The 17,785-nt window shown below is 47.5% G+C and overlaps 1 protein-coding gene and 1 pseudogene across 1 annotated transcript in view; one reads left to right on the top strand and one right to left on the bottom strand.

Moving 5' to 3' along the window:
• XKR6 (XK related 6) overlaps window positions 1-17,785 on the top strand; it is a 164,118-nt gene that overhangs the window by 93,832 nt on the left and 52,501 nt on the right. The gene's annotated exons all lie outside the window — the stretch shown is intronic.
• LOC128411440 (60S ribosomal protein L21-like) lies at window positions 2,555-3,654 on the bottom strand (annotated as a pseudogene).

Raw genomic sequence — 17,785 nt, forward strand, 5'->3', positions numbered from 1 at the left:
GATAGATAGATGATAGATAGATGATAGGTGATAGATACAGATAGATGATAGATAGATAGATAGATAGATAGATAGATAGATAGATAGATATAGATAGATAGATAGAGTAGATAGATAGATTCTGGTAGGTAGCCGTGTTGGTCTGATGCAGTAGAAATACAGTGGTGCCTCGCAAGACGAAATTAATTCGTTCTGCGAGTTTCTTCGTCTTGTGAATTTTTCGTCTTGCGAAGCACAGAACTGCACCTCTTCAAGCAATGCGCCCGGTTTTAAGAAAAAGGAAACAAATTCGCAAGACGTTTTTGCCTTGCGAAGCAAGCCCATAGGGAAATTCGTCTTGCGAAGCAACTCTAAAAACAAAAAACTCTTTCGTCTTGCGAGTTTTTCGTCTTACGAGGCATTCGTCTCGCGAGGTACCACTGTATATGTAATAAAATTGTCCAGTAGCACCTTAGAGACCAACTAAGTTTGTTCTTGGTATGAGCTTTCATGTGCATGCACACTTCTTCAGATACACTGAAACAGAAGTCACCAGACCCTTATATATAGTGAGAGGGTGGGGAGGGGTATTACTCAGAAGGGTGGTGGGAATGGGTGATTGGCTGATAGGTGTGGAAACCAGTTTATGACTGTTAACAACTGCAATTGGTCTTCCAGGAAAAAGCAAGGGATGAGATGGCCAAAAATAGCTTTATCATGTGTAATGAGATAAGAATCCAATGTCTCTATTCAGACCAGGTCTCTCCATGGTCTGTTAGAATTCATTTTGGATTTCCAGAGCTGTGATGGGAGGATGAGGGTGTGAGGAACAAGGAAGGCTTTGCTTAAGAGCTTTGCTGCTGTGGTAGAACATCTGCTCTCAGCCAACCTTTTCTTGGAGCATGCCTACGATGCAGCTCTGCTCCCTCACAATTCCCCTCCCTTCCCTCCATCTCTGTCTCCAAGCTCGTGCGCCTTCTCAGCTGCTGGCCGCATGACCCAAAATGCACTCCGGCAGGCCTGGTCCGCCCCAGTGAACATCTCGAGGACCTCCGAGACTCAGGGAGAAGAGCACGCGGGCCTGGAATGTGTGCCAAGTCCCCAAGTGTATCCTGTTGCGGCAGAAGGACAGAGCTGCCATTACGCCTGTCATGCTCGCAATAGCTTGCAAACACACAACTCACTCCCTTGTATTTCCCCCTTTCTGCAATCCCTTTTGGCACCTGTCATTTTCAAGCAGACTTGAGTTGGGGGTGGGGGGAAGAAACAGCAGCACCGAACTGGAATGCGGCAGTTGGGGGGTGTGACGGGTTTGAAAACTGTCGACAGAGACAGCTGCCTTCACGCTCCCACAATGCATCTGTGTTGACGTCCGTCCTGGAAGCACTTGCAATCTTGCACAGTCTGTTGATGGGCTGGTTTTGCGAGAGCAGTTGTGAGCCTAACCCTACTTTCCTGGGAGTGAACCCAATTGAACTCCATGGGACTTACGTCTGAAAAGACACGGTTGGGACTGCAGCCGATATGTAGACATAAACTACTTCTTTTTAAGTCACTGTGCTGTACACCATAACAGTGTCCCTGTTTTCCAAGGACATTCTTGGATTTACAGAAGCTGTCACAGTTTCTGATTTGATCCCATAAAGGTAAAGGGACCCCTTAAAGGTAAAGGGACCCCTGACCATTAGGTCCAGTCATGGCCGACTCTGGGGTTGCGGTGCTCATCTCACTTTATTGGCCGAGGGAGCTGGCGTACAGCTTCCGGGTCATGTGGCCAGCATAACTAAGCCGCTTCTGGCGAACCAGAGCAGCACACGGAAATGCCGTTTACCTTCCTGCCAGAGTGGTACCTATTTATCTGCTTGCACTTTGACATGCTTTCGAACTGCTAGGTTGGCAGGAGCAGGGACCGAGTAACGGGAGCTCACCCCATCACGGGGATTCGAACCTCCGACCTTCTGATCAGCAAGTCCTAGGCTCTGTGGTTTAACCCACAGCACCACCCACGTCCCTTTTCCTTAGGATGCCCCTATTTTCATGAGAGGAATGTTGGAGAGTATGGAATAGGACATCCTTATTTCATCAGAGAAATGTTGGAGGGTATGATGTCCCTATTTTCATCAGAGAAATGTTGGAGGATATGGAATAGGATGTCCTCTCTTCATCAGAGAAATGTTGGAAAGAATGGAATAGGATGTCCCTGTTTTCATCGGAGAAATGTTGGGAGGTATGCCATAAACTTATAAGATCCTGAAATGCAGGACAAATGACAAATGCTGAAACAAAACAGGTTTTTAAGCAGGTGGTGAAACAACAGAATTATAAGTGCTTGTATGGTTAAAATAGGAACAAGGTTCCAAATTACTGGTACCGCTACACTAGAAACCTGAGTTTGCAGAGAAACTTAACAGTCGTAACAACTTTCAGACTGAGAATCATCTTGATATCTAGCCCTGCAACTGTGGACAAGAGGGAAATCTACTCACATGTTGGTGTGAACTTGCCAAATCTGCAGATTCTGAACCATAACTCAGCTCTTCTTTGAAACCCACACACCTCTGAATTTTAAAAAAAATTTTAGGTCCTCAACATGGTATTTTTTTTTGTTCACATACACTATGCCATAAACTCACATGGAATTGGTTCCAGCAGCTCTGGCTCCTTGCATTGTTTCTCACAAAGCGGGCTTCTCTTGGAGGAGCAGGCTGGCGTTTTAGTTCAAACCAAATTCCCCTTTCCTTTCCTTCTTTTTTCTTTCTTTCATTTTCTTTCACACGCTGCAAGAAGCTGTCTCTGCTCTTTGAGTGCTTAATATGCTCAATTCGCACATTAATTCTCTTGGCCAGAATCTTGCCCTTAACTTTTTTGTTCATAATAATGCCCACAGCATGCTGAGTAATGTTGTATACCCTTCCTGTCTTGCCATGGTAGCATTTGTGGGGCATGCCTTTCTGAATTGTGCCCATGCCCTTTATGTCAACAATATCACCCTTCTTGCGCATGTATTTTTTTTATAAGATATTTATTGAGATTTTACAAAAAATAGACAAAAGTTTACAAAGAAAAATAAAAAGAAAAATACAGAAAAGAGAAATACAATAATCGAAAAAGTAAAAACACATAATTAAAAGAAAAGAAAAAAATTGGAAAAAAATAGATCCATTTTTATGCCTTTTGCTTCATTTACTAGTTTCCTTGACTTCCACCCGCCTCCCCTTTTTGTATTCCCATTTACCTAATCAATTCAGCAAATCCTTGGCCTATTTCCTTTATCTTAACTCTTTATCTTGACATATTTATAAATGAATATTTTCATCCTTTGTCAATCTATTTTTAACATATTCTTTTTAACTTTGTTGCTAACACCTCTTATTTTCGATCCAACGTCAAATTAACATTCTATAATTTTACAATATTTCTGCAAATAGTCCTTAAATTTCTTCCAATCTTCTTCCACCGACTCTTCTCCCAGGTCACGGATTCTGCCAGTCATTTCAGCCAGTTCCATGAAATCCATCAACTTCATCTGCCATTCTTCCAGAGTGGGTATATAGTTGCGCATGTAGGTAGCAAGAGGGACCACACCATGTTTGCGAAAGGGTCTTGAGAACATGTAACGTGTCCCCCTCCTCTTGCCCTTGGTGTTGGTCATCTTGACGGTTTACTGTAAGACGGCGCTGAATTTTGTGGTGCTGGACTTTGACCAGCCTCTGTCCTGTTCCTGCTGCAGGGCTGTTCTTATTGTCTTATGAGTCTCTTCTCGGGACAGAAGATGCATTAGACGGAACCAGCTGCCCCCGGGGCGAGGCCTGATAGATACGGAAGGGCAGATAGTAGCAGTTGCTTCATTCTGCGCTCCTCACCCATGTTCAATTCAGCTCTTGTCAAATCCAGGGAAGGCTAACCTGCTTCTGAGGAACTGGAATCCTTTGCTGTCTTTTGCCGGAGCCAAAATATCAAGCAGACTTTTTTTCCCCAAACAGCAGAAGTTTCCTTCCATGTTCGTCTGAGCATTGCTGTCTCCTCTGCTGTCTGTTTGGCAAGCTCAGCAAGGATTCTCCGCTGGGGGTTTGCACTAGAAACTGTCCTGTGTCCTCAAGGGACTCACTTCTTTACCCTGACACTAATACTACTACCGAACGCCTCTTTGGCGCCACACAGAAGTGACAAAATCCCTCCCTGCGGAGGCTCATAATCTATCGGAGAGAGACAAAAGGGTGCGGGCATGGGAACACAGGAAACTGCCTTGAAATGAGTTGGAGATCTAGCTCAGCGTTGTCTAAAAATAATAATAATAATAATAATAATAATAATAATAATAATAATAATAATAATTTATTATTTGTACCCCACCCATCTGGCTGGGTTTCCCCAGCCACTCTGGGCGGCTTCCACACAGAGACCAGAAATACACTAAAATGTCACACATTAAAAACTTCCCTGAACAGGGCTGCCTTAAGATGTCTTCTGAATGTCAGGTAGTTGTTTATCTCTTTGACATCTGAAGGGAGGGCGTTCCACAGGGCAGGCGCCACTACCGAGAAGGCCCTCTGCCTGGTTCCCTGTAACCTCACTTCACACAATGAGGGAACCGCCAGAAGGCCCTCGGTGCTGGGTCTCAGTGTCCGGGCTGAATGATGGGGGTGGAAATGCTCCTTCAGGTATACAGGACCGAGGCCGTTTAGGGCTTTAAAGGTCAGCACCAACACTTTGAATTGTGCTCGGAAATGTACTGGGAGCCAATGCAGATCTCTCAGGACTGGTGTTATGTGGTCCTGGCGGCCACTCCCAGTCACCAGTCTGGCTGCCGCATTCTGGATTAATTGCAGTTTCCGGGTCACCTTCAAAGGTAGCCCCACGTAGAGCGCATTGCAGTAGTCCAAGTGGGAGATAACTAGAGCATGCACCACTCTGGCAAGACAGTCTGCGGGCAGGGAGGGTCTCATCCTGTGTACCAGATGGAGCTGGTAGACAGCCACCCTGGACACAGAATTGACCTGCGCCTCCATGGACAGCTGTGAGTCCAAAATGACTCCCAGGCTGCGCACCCGGTCCTTCAGGGGCACAGTTACCCCATTGAGGACCAGGGAGTCCCCCACATCCGCCCGCCCCCTGTCCCCCAAAAACAGTACTTCAGTCTTGTTAGGATTCAACCTGACTACAGTGTCTATCAGCACCTTTGGGCAAGTTATGGCTAGTTGGAGGCAGCACCCAGCACCCTCAGCCCATAGCCAATGCCCCAGAATATTTGTGAGGCCAACCAATATTTGTGACCCTGTCCCTGCTCTGTTGCCATTCCTGCCAAGTGCCCCATTTTCAGAGGTATACCCCCACTTTCTCTGGGGGCACCTCAGGCTCTGCCTTTGTCCCGGGGCAACCGACGTTAGATGGCAACGAGGGGAAGGCAGGTGGCATGGCGCTCTGGCAGGGACAGACAAAAAAAGGAGCAGCTTCTATCCGACACTCTGGCACGATCCTGTTGATTTCATGCCAGAGCAACAGAATGAAAGCCACACGTTTTTCCTTTCTTTCTTTTATAAATTTTATTTCGTTTTTCAACATATCATTTTCAACAATAATTAAACATACTTTCATATCTTATACCATTTTTTTCTTCCATCAATCACATCTGAAAATTTTCCAATCTATTCATTTAATATACATTCCTTACTTTCACTATTACATTTAAATCTCATAACTAATATCTCTATTCTTTCTCTACTTTGCAATATTTCATGTATTTCTCCTTACAAAACTTCTTGTAGTCCTACTAGCGTAATTTGTTGATTACAATTCCTCTTCAAATAGTTTGTATATTTCTTCCAATCTTCTGTGAATTTCTGGTCCCGCAGGTTTCGAATCCTTCCTGTCAGTTTATCTAATTCTGCGTAGTCCATTAATTTTGTCTGAAAGCCACTCGTTTTTTCTGTCCTGTGAGACCAAAGAATGGGTGTCTTTTGCTCTCGTGCATGCGCGAAAGCTTGGGATCGAAAAACTGAGTGTCCTCGTTTCAGTGGGGAAAATGTTGGGTGGCATGTCTGCTGCCAAGCAGTCAGTTTTGTAAGCCGCTGCTTAAAATCCCCCCGGAATCTCCTCAGTACATCACTCCAGGGGCACTGTGGGAAATTAAAATGGCTGCCCCGGGGAGGCCATTTTGATTTCACACATTAACCCCGGAGCTCTGGTTATGCCAGGAGATTTCGTGAGAACATTGGAATGGTAGCTCCTGACACGAACCGTCCTTCATCTCTGGGAAGCCCATGGAATGGGGACCGCTGAAGAAATGGGGAGCCCAACAGAAGGCTGTTTGGGCTGGACTCTCAAAAGTGGGCTCTTTCTTGGTCCCACAAAACAGGTTTTCCCAACATGGGGCCCTGGGGCTGTTTTAACTACAACTCCCATCCATCCAATACCAATATGCTTTTGCCTGGGGAAACCACTGGAGTCTGCAGAACATGCCTTATACCGTGACTTCCCATCATTTTTTTATTTAAGCCAAGGAGCCACCACTGAAAGGGCCCTGTCATCGGTTAGTGCCAACCAGGGGGCAGCACCACCTACAGCTCCCCCCCACCCCCTGCTGATTGTAGGGTATAGGGTGGTCCATATTGGGGAAGGTACTCTTTTAGGTACTTGACTCTGAAGTTGTTTAAGGCCTTGTATGCTTGCTGTAGTCTGCACAGCCATGACAACACTTTGTTTTAGAAAAAGTCACTCACATTGAACGGAGGCAGCTCAGTGGGTTAGAATGTGGCAGTGAGAATGCCAAGGTCGCAGGTTCAATCCCTGTATGGGACAACTGCATATTCCTGCATTGCAGGGGGTTGGACTAGATGATCCTCAAGGTCCCTTCCAACTCTCCAGTTCTATGAATACCAAGGATGGAGCCCAAGGAGGAAAGAAACTGATATGTGAACGAAAACAGTGTGCGACTTGAGGAGAATTCAACCGACGGATTTGGTCTTGATCTTACAGGCCTTGTTCATAAGGGGGAGATGTTCAACAACACATTCAGGAGGAAACTCCCTCAGGACTAGGCAGCCAATCAGAGGCTGTGTTACCTCAGCGAGGGTCATGTTGTTGCGCCTGGTTGCTAGGCAGCACCTCCACCCATCCCTCTCTTGGCTACTTGGCTTTAAGGTCAAGAGAATTAACCCTTGAGGTGCACACAGAATGAGCCCTGCTGTTGCACTTCCAACATGCTGCTTCTAGGAGTGCACCCTTGTTCCCCCAATTTTTGTGATAACCTTACACTTTCCACACTTTTACTCATAATTTCATGCTAGGTATACATGTGTGTGTGTGTGTGTGTGTGTGTGTGTGAATAACTTTATGATCTTAAAAGCAGCATCTAGTATGTGTGTTTGTGTCCTCCTTTTCTGATTGGAAGGCTCCCAAGACCCCAAGACCCCGTCCTCAACCCCATATCTTCCCCTTTCCTCCATGGATCCTGCTTCCAAGGCTGTGATGGTTCTCCGAGAAATGGTACTGTCTGATTAAGACGGATAGATTGGTAAGAAGCATCCAGTGTGACCGGAATAGAAAACACAGCAGCTCCTGGCTGGCTTGGGGGGCAGAAAGCCAGAAAATAGCTTTGCTCGGAAGATGATTTCCATACGAGTGCAGCTTGTCCTTAAAATAGCATCTTTCCTCTTCTTCTTCTTCTTCTTCTTCTTCTTCTTCTTCTTCTTCTTCTTCTTCTTCTTCTTCTCCCCTCTCTTCCATCACTTCTACAGTCCAGTTCTGTCCAGCCTTACTCAGAAATAAGTCCCCTGCTTCAAGGGGATGGGCTTCCTGTAGGATTGCTCTCTTCTCTCTCTCTTTGGCGGTCCCTCGTAGCCGAGTAAGATTGTCTTCCATGAACACGGTATTAACAGTGAGTCCGTAAGTGACTGTGGAGGCCAATTCTGGATCCACACGTCCTTCCACAGTGGGGACATTGGTTCCGGGGTGGGAGTTGATCACGGTCTGGATTTGCCAAGCGTGCCTTCCTCCTGGCACGTTGCTCCCTTGCGTCCTGAGTTCGAGTGTCTTCAAAGCCCATGACACCTTCTGCTGCTTATGTATGACCTCAGCACAAGCTGAGTTGGTGGCAAAGCAAGCTTTCTTCTTGGTAGGGCTGTCTGTGTGACCAGCTATTGTCTAACACTGCCCACCGAGCCTGGTATCATCTGCTCCCTCCCCAGGTCAACAAACCCCGTCTGTCCCTCACTTCCCTCTATGGCACATGCAGAGACCGCCTTCTTTACCGTTGGACCCCCTCATCCAACAGAGCCTGTCTTCGCACGCAGGGGAATTGGGTGTCTGGTGTGTAACATAATTGGGAAGGGGGAACCTTATACATGGGGTGTCTTATAGACGGAAAAATACAGTAATTGGGGAGGGAAAGTAATTTGTTTCCTGTGTTTAGATGCTCTATTCCTGCCAAATCTCCCAGCTTTGGTTTGCACTCTAAGAGGGTAAAAAGGTAAAGGGACCCCTGGCCATTAGGTCCAGTTGTGACCAACTCTGGGGTTGCGGCGCTCATCTCGCTTTATTGGCCGAGGGAGCCGGCAAACAGCTTCCAGCTCATGTGGCCAGCATGACTAAGCCACTTCTGGCAAACCAGAGCAGCGCACGGAAACGCCATTTACCTTCCCGCCGGAGCGGTGTCTATTTGTCTACTTGCACTTTGACATGCTTTCGAACTGCTAGGTTGGCAGGAGCAGGGACTGAGCAACGGGAGCTCACCCCGTCGCAGGGATTCGAACCGCCGCCATTCTGATTGGCAAGTCCTAGACTCTGTGGTTTAACCACAGCACCACCCGCATCCCTTCTCTAAGAGGGTAAGAAATGGAAAAATGAGATGAAGGGGGAGAGAGAGAGATAGGCTAGGCAACTGAGCACACTCACAGGTACTGAGCCTTCCCCACTCTTACATAATGAAGTTACGTAACGGCTCAGAAGTGCCGACTGCCTACTCATTTGCCCTCTTCTGCTGGGTCTGATCTGCAGAGAGTTGAGCAGAGGTGGCCTGTTTGCTCCCACCGTTGCTCGTTCACTCGTAGGGCAGGTTGACAGCAGGGACAGGAGACCCTGGGGGTTAGCAGCGGACCTCCAATGTAGGGATGGGCTTTGACATGTGCCTGGTGGTGCCAACCTCCTGGCTCCAGCCATTCCTTCTCCCAGACACACACACACACACTTCCTAGTCTGATGCAAAAGGAAACGGGCTGGGGGGGAAATACATTCATCCCCTCCCTTGTCTTTTTGGCGAGGTACTTACTGAGCCCACCCAAAGTCCACCCCCCCTCTCTCTCCCTCTCCCCCCATTAGAATCCTGCAGTGTGTTTCCTTTAAAGAGCCGGTGACACTTGTTGCATTTCCCTTGGGAGCAGATGTTAAAGAGTTTCCAGGATCAAAAGAAGCAGACATCATGTCAGAAACAATTATTGTACCACAATGCCTATGAGCTACTCATTCATTCCAGGGACTTTTCTTTAGATCGGGGAGAAGAGGGGAGGCAGAAAGATCGTGGTCAAAGCAAACAACAGCGGAAATGTTGCTTCCTCGCTTGCTTGCTTGCTTGCTTGCTTGCTCACTCTGCAAGATGGGGATGGAAACTTTACAGGGCTGATGCGAGGATTACAACAGCAACCAAATAGTAGGATAGGGTTGAGGCAATTCTAGGCTGCCTCAAGAGAAGTCTAGTGTCCAGAACAAGGGAAGTCATAGGTAAAGGAAAAGGATCCCCTGACCGTTAGGTGTAGTCATGGACGACTCTTGCTCCACCCACTGGACCAGCCTGCCATCAACATGCGGCCCCTGGAAAGTTGTCCACGAGGGAATGCTGCCCTTGGCTTGCAACAGGTCCCCCTGTCCCGTTCCTGTAAATACTCCTGTATGCAGGATCACACCCGTTTGTTATATTCAGCCCTGCGGCGTAATAAACTGGCGACTTGGAAGAGCGACAGGCAAGAGAATCTTTCACATAATGTCATGAGCTACCCAAGTGATTTAAAACACCTATTTCCCATTAAATCAAAACTTAATAAATAGTCTGCTTCTTTTTTCCTCACCCCCACCACTGCCAAAAAAAAAGGGAACTGAGCTCTGCATAGATTATTTGTTCAAAATGAGCACACCTATGGCCACAAGGATTTTCCATCTCTGCAAACCTGCACGGGATGTTCCTTTGCTTCATGGATCTCCCGATGTCTGACTTCACGAAGGGGATTATTAATCATTAATGCGAAACGTTAAACGCCGCTAATGCTCATGTATTTATTAAGCTATCTCTGAGGTTCATTAAACAGGCACACAGTGTAATTAGCCTCTTGCAAATCTTTTGGCATCCCCGTCCCAAAGACATTCCTTGCGAGAGCGGATAGATCCCACTGAGTCTGGTGGAAATCATCTGTAAGGAAGAGTCTTTTAACCAGAGGCCTTTCTCTTGGGTATTGTCGGCCAGGGGGTGCTAAAGAAAGATACAACCTTTTTTATGTATGCCACAACAGCAGCTAGAATACTCATTGCAAAGTACTGGAAGACACAGGATCTACCCACACTGGAAGAATGGCAGATGAAGGTGATGGACTATATGAGCTTGGCAGAGATGACGAGCAGAATCCGAGACCAGGGAAGAGAAGCGGCGGAAGAAGAATGGAAAAAGTTCAAGGACTATTTAAAGAAACACTATAAAATTAATGACAGTTAGAATGATGTTGGATTAAAATAAATGGTTACTATTAGTAATGGTCATGACAAATAAGGGTGATTAGTATAAATTTATAACAAAATAAGGCAAGATTTCGCTGAATAACTGTAAGAATTTGGAATACAGAAACGGCAAGTAAGAGGAGGTCGTGGAAGTAAGGTTTAGAAATTGGGTTATGAAATGGTACTTGTTTTATGTTTTATTATTGTTTGATGTTTGTTTATGTATGTTTTGTTTCTGTTATATAAAAAACTGTTTAATAAAAAATATTATAAAAAAAAAAAAGGAAGAGTCTTTTGAGGCAGATCTGCCATCGGCCAGCCCCCCACCTGTTGGGATCACCCTGACCAAGAAGGAAAACCATCTGCTCCAGTCAGATGACCCATGGTATCCTTCCAGTTGCAAAAGGCACTACAGTCATTCCTCGTGTTGCGTTTGCTTCAGGTTGAGAGTTTTTAGGTTGCATCCCACAGTGACCCGGAAGTACCAGAAAGGGTTACTTCTGGGTTTCGCCACTTGCGCATGCGCAGAGGCTCAAAATGACGTCACACGCATGTGCAGAAGCAGCAAATCGTGACCCGCGCAAACGTGGGTTGCGTTCTGCTCAGGTTGCGAACAGGGCTTTAGAACGGATCCCATTCACAACCAGAGGTACCGCTGTAATTAATAATAATAATAATAAATTTTTATTTATACCCCGCCCTCCCCAGCCAGAGCTGGGCTCAGGGCAGCTAACACCAGTAAAATTACAATAAAAATATAATGGGGGGGAGAGAAAAGAAAAGAAAAACAATTTAAAATATGGGTTAAATACAATTTAAAATGCAGCCTCATTTTAATAGTAGCCCATAGATCAAAAGGGAAACATAAGGGTCAGACTGAGTCCAAACCAAAGGCCTGGCGGAACAGCTCCATCTTGCAGGCCCTGCAGAAAGATGTCAAGTCCCGCAGGGCCCTAGTCTCTTGTGACAGAGCGTTCCACCAAATTGGGGCCAGTACTGAAAAGGCCCTGGCCCTAGTTGAGACCAATCTAACCACCTTGTGACCTGGGACCTCCAAAGTGTCGTCATTTGTGGAGCTTAAGGTCCTCCGCGGACCTTATTTTATATTTATTTTTAGTATTATATATTTATTTTTAGCCCCACCTTTTTCCAGATTAAAACAAGAACCGCTGAAAACTTGGGGGGGGGGATGAAATAATATTTTTTTTTTAAATTCAACACTGATAGAGTTAAAACTAGCTATCTACCTACCTATCTAATCCATTGAAAACATACAGATTTCGCTGAGTTTCCTGCATTGCAGGGGGTTGGACTGGGTGACTCTACAATACCATGATTGATCCCGTGGCAAGATTCAAATTAGGGACTTCTAGTCCAGACGTTTACTTAACTTCCTTAACGGCATGCGCGTTCATTCAGTGGTGTAGAGATGAGTGGGGGCCGCGTGGAGAGTTCGTATGAGGTGAGCCCGGCACGGTTCAGGAAGGGCTTTGCAGAATAAGCTATTTGTAACCATCTTTCCTCAGAGGCGCAACGTAGTGAGTGGTCTGCGTTGCCTGTTTGGCACGAGATCTTCTCCCCAAGGAGAGCGTGATGGAACAACAGGAATCTGTAAACCGTGTTCTCTGAGGTTAGTGGCTCCTGGAGCAGATGGCCTTGTATCCAGATTTCTAGGTTGAATACATATGGTTTTTTCAAGCATGCTATTTCAGACTTCAGTTATAAAAAATTAAGAAATTAAAATGTTACATGCGCCCCAATCGCCAAGCAGCGGGAGACTTGAGGGTGCCAACCATGACCTCAGATTCCGGTTCCTTGGAACGAAGGTCACTGAAGAAGACTGCGATGTCTTTTTGATAAATGATTTTATTTGCTTATATATACAACCTGGGCATAAGCTGGAGGGGCTCGCAGCAGATCTTGCCCACCCTCCATTAGGTCTCCAGGTATCTTCCCAGCTCCAGATAAGACTAGACCAAGACCAGACCCTGTCATATCTTTCTCCTACCCCTAAGGTGGTACGCGGGTGGCGCTGTGGTCTAAAACCACTGAGCCTCTAGGGCTTGCTGATCAGAAGGTCAGCAGTTCGAATCCCCGTGATGGGGTGAGCTCCTGTTGCTCTGTCCCAGCTCCTTCCAACCTAGCAGTTCAAAAGCAAAACAGTGCAAGTAGATAAACAGGTACTGCTGTGGCGGGAAGGTAAATGGCATTTCCGTGCGCTCTGGAACTCGTCAAGGTGTCCCGTTGCACCAGAGGCGGTTTGGTCATGCTGGCCACATGACCTGGAAAGCTGTCTGTGGACAAATGCCGGCTCCCTCTGCCTGAAAGCAAGATGAGCGCCGCAACCCCATAGTCGCCTTTAACTGGACTTAACTGTCCAGGGGTCCTTTACCTTTTCTTGCCTTTTCTTCTTTTTTTTTTACTATCTTTGCCAATGATTCAACAGTGTGCAAACAAACGTTCTCCACCAAAGGTTCATCATGGTGCAAGCGAGATGAGCACCGCAACCCTATCGTCGCCTTTGACTGGACTTAACCATCCAGGTGTCCTTTACCTTTTTTAAAAAAAACTACTCCTAGGATAATTTCGGGACGTGGGCTTGCCGATCAGAAGGTCAGCAGTTCGAATCCCCGCGACAGGGTGAGTTCCTGTTGCTCGGTCCCTGCTCCTGCCAACCTAGCAGTTCTAAAGCACCTCAAAGTGCAAGTAGATAAATAGGTACCGCTCCAGCGGGAAGGTAAACGACGTTTCCGTGCGCTGCTCTGGTTCGCCAGAAGCAACAACACGACCAGTCCAACAAAGTTGATGTTGAAGAATCATTGCTTCGACACTGGTGATCTTTGCGTCTTCCAGTACACTGGCATTAGCTCGCCTGTCTTCCCAAGTGATGTGTAAAAAATTTCAGAGACGCTACTGGTGGAATCGTGGACATGGGGTGAGGTAGGCTGGGGAGAAATGAGAAAGAGAGAGGGAATTGACAGGCAGCCCCTTGTAGCCCTGAGCGAGTCAACAGGCCTGAGCAGAACCTGACCGCAAGGGCTTGTTCCTTGTTCCGTAATGTGCAGTGACACTCTGTTGGAAAGGGAGCTTCATGAAGGAAGTGGCACTGGAGTCTTGGCCCTGGTGCCTCTCCGCTGTGCTCAGGCGGCTTCTACCTTGGCAGGAAGCCCTCTGCAAACCTGGCCGTTCAGACAGTGGCCCATTGCCGAGGAGACGCTTGGTAGAGGGCGGTCCTGCACACACACACACTTCATCTGCTTCCAAAATGCTCGTGGCCGAGTAAGGAAATTGGACGAGGAATGTGTGTGCGCACGCACCCACCGAAAGCAGGCGTGGAAAAGCACGTGGCTCCTTCTGTGTGCAGTGGCATTTGCAGCCAGCTGCAGAATTGCCACTTAGAAATGGATCGCTTCACCCCTCGCCTTCGATTGCCAGACTGCTCCATCCCTGGTATACTTCAGATGTGTTGCGAGATCTAAGAGGCACAGGCGTTCGACACGTTTGGGGTGGAATCGCAGGAGGAGAAAGCAGAGTCCCTATCAAAGGGCATGGAGGGGGGGGGCCTTCGAAGCGTAAACTGAAAGCTTGGAAAGGAGAGAGAGAGAGATAAAACTTGATTCGCATTAGCCAATGGCCATAGCAACAGTAAAACACTGCAGTATACAGTGGTACCTCGGGTTACATACGCTTCAGGTTACAGACTCTGCTAACCCAGAAATAGTGCTTCAGGTTATGAACTTTGCTTCAGGATAAGAACAGAAATAGTGCTCCAGCGGCACGGCAGCAGCAGGAGGCCCCATTAGCTAAAGTGGTGCTTCGGGTTAAGAACAGTTTCAGGTTAAGAACAGACCTCCGGAATGAATTAAGTACTTAACCCGAGGTACCACTGTACGCAGAAATGGAAATTTGATATAAAAGCACAATTTAAAGTCCTGAATCAGCAGTCAGTTAGTGGCCCTTGTTCTGATTGCCCCTGCTATGAACCCAGCAACCTTTGCTGTTATCTGCTCATTTTGATCTGATAGAAGAAAGGCCATTGTGGCAGTGGCTGAGCGCCCTGGGATGGTTAGTACGAGTTGGGTGATGATCTCGTTCCTCAGGTCTTTGTAGAGAGTGCAAGACAGGAGGACATGTGTCACTGTTTCGGTGCTACCATCTCCACAGGGGCAAAGATGTTTCTCAGGTGGAATCTTTTGGAATCGGCCCTCAAGTACCGCAGGTGGCAAAGCATCCAATCTTGCAAGTGTAAAAGCACATCTGTATTTTGGGATAATAAGTTTGTGCAGATCTGGGGCCAGGTCTAAAGTTGGAAAGGGGATCGGACAAATTTGTGGAGGGGAGGGCCGTCAGTGGCTCCTAGCTGCAACGGCTATGCTCTTCCTCAGGTGTGGCAATGCATGCGAATGCTAGTTGTGGAACAAGGCAACTGGCTCCCTGTATCCCAACCCATTTAAATAAGAGACCAACAAGGCTGGTTTGGGATCAAAACAGGCTACAGCTTTATTGAACACAGATGAAAGAGGTTTGGCTTGGGCATGGGGCAATAGAAATACTTTCGGCCAGCCCGCCAGGAGTGATGTGTAGGTCAATCCAGGCATCAAATAGGGTGACCACTGCAAAGACTGCCATGTGGGGGAGTGCCTTCAGCCCTGCCCCTCCCCCGGGCACATAGACATGGTCACTCCCCCTGGATCCCTTTAACGGGATACCCCAGCATTTGGAGGGGCAAGCAGAGTCTACAAACTTTTTCAGCAGGGGGCCGATCCACTGTCCCTCAGACCGGACTATATACTGAAAAATAAAAATAAAAATGAACAAATTCCTATGCCCACAAATAACCCAGAGATGCATTTTGAATAAAAGCACGCATTCTACTCATGTAAAAACACCAGGCAGGCCCCACAAATAACCCAGAGATGCATTTTAAATAAAAGAAAACATTCTACTCATGTAAAAACATGCTGATTCCTGGACCGTCCACGGGCCAGATTTAGAAGGCTATTGGGCTGGATCCGGCGCCCGGGCCTTCGTTTGCCTACTGATGGTCTACAACCTCCCCTCCATCCAAAACAAAGGATAGCCCCCATGCCCAACCAGATGTGACAATTGCTAGGAGGTAGGCAAAACCACCAGGTCAGTGCTAATTAGCCCGGTGGGCAAATTCCTACCCGGCTCCATCAAGAACGGTGACCACCGTAGCCACAGCAAAGCCATTGACTATCAGCTTAAACCGAAGGTGGGCAGGTGGGGGGAAGCGGCGAGGGAACCAACAGGTAGTGCCCTAGGTGGGGGTTGCTTAAATGGGCAAGGGGAGGGTCCAAGGGAAGCCTACCTGCTCCGTTGGCTCCGCCCCCTGGCAGAGCCCAAGTCCCAGCCTGCATCCCCATTTTCCAAAACAGGGTGCAGGCTAGGATCGAGTTCCTGATAGGCGGTGGTGGCACAGCAGTTCCAGTTATCACATCGGCGGCCCCTGTAAAGCCTCTGCCGTCCCACAACGCCACTGCCCCAAGAGGGCTGGAAGCAAGAGTAACTTATGCACAAAAGTGAAAAGACCAAGAAATTCCATCTAAAGAGGAACGGCAGAATAAACGGATAGAATATGTGGAGCTGGCGAGCATGACAACAAAATTTAAAGATCAAAAGGAGGCGCTATGAAGGAAGGAGTGGAAACCCCTTTGTAGGGTATTTGAGGAGGTATATAACAGATAAAGTATAAGGGACGCGGGTGGCGCTGTGGGTTAAACCACGGAGCCTAGGACTTGCCGATCAGAAGGTCGGCGGTTCGAATCCCCATGATGGGGTGAGCTCCTGTTGCTCGGTCCCTGCTCCTGCCACCCTAGCAGTTCGAAAGCACGACAAAGTGCAAGTAGATAAATAGGCACCGCTCTGGCGGGAAGGTAAACAGTGTTTCCGTGCACTGCTCTGGTTCGCCAGAAGCAGCTTAGTCATGCTGGCCACATGACCCGGAAGATGTACGCCGGCTCCCTTAGCCAATAAAGTGAGATGAGCACCGCAACCCCAGAGTTGGTCACAACTGGACCTAATGGTCAGGGGTTCCTTTACCCTTTACATTTTTAACAGATAAAGTAGGATCTGAACTGTGAGTAGCAGTAATAAACAGGATACTAAGCAGAGTGAAAGAGGGTGGTTAAGAGGGAAAATGCAGTAGGACAAGGAGGAGTTGGGAAACCATGGAGGTTTCAGATTTTTAGATAGATGAAGGCAATTTAAATCCGTATGTTTTAAAACTTTGGAAAATCCTCAAATTAAAAAAAGAATGGATACTAGTTGCTGGGAACGGTTCTGTCCCCTTCATCTCTCCCTCGACTTCGGCACCAGGAGGGTCAATAATTTTAACCTAGAGTGCCTTGAGGGGAGGTCGCAGGCAAAAGGAGAGGGCTTATAATTCCCCACGCCATCCCTCACCCTCTCCCCAACACCAAGTAAATCTCCCCCCCACAGCTGCCTTCTTCTCCTCAACAAAGATTTGGGGTTCAGGGGTGCCGCCTCTAGTAAAGGAAGCAGACAGGTGGAAGGGGTCACATGGAGGGATATTGTTAAATAGTGGGTAGACATGGCAGACGACACAGCGATTTCTCCAAAGCAGCTCTTTATTTTGTAAGCTGGAACAGAAAACTGAACAGCAAACAGCTCAGCCGGCCTGCTTTTATAGGCAGCCAGCTATCAACATTGTAGCAACAACAACCCAGGGTTTCCCCGCCTAAAATAACTGACGTGGACCTGAGTGAAAACTATCTACAGTATCCCCCTGCTGGCCCAGGGTGAGAACTTCAGTACATAACAGATATGACTGGTGGGGAAGGGTTAAGCACTTCCCCACCACCACCCCTATTTCTCTACTAAGAATGGCCTCCTCATTCTTCTGCTTTGCATTTGGAGCGACCCGAGTCTGCTGGCGGAAGTCCCATCCGGCCCAGAGAAGCACCCTGTCCTGGGAGCAGAAATCCCAAATTTTCGTTCCACTCCCTGACACCCCCCCCATCATTCCCCCATCAGCCATTTACTGAAACTTCCCAGCGTGGCACCGGGCAGCTAATTGTGCAATAGATAATCTTGTTTGTTAGGCTTATCGTCAGCCTTGTTAACC

Source organism: Podarcis raffonei, chromosome 3 (assembly GCF_027172205.1).
Source record: "Podarcis raffonei isolate rPodRaf1 chromosome 3, rPodRaf1.pri, whole genome shotgun sequence".
Lineage (NCBI taxonomy): Eukaryota > Metazoa > Chordata > Lepidosauria > Squamata > Lacertidae > Podarcis > Podarcis raffonei.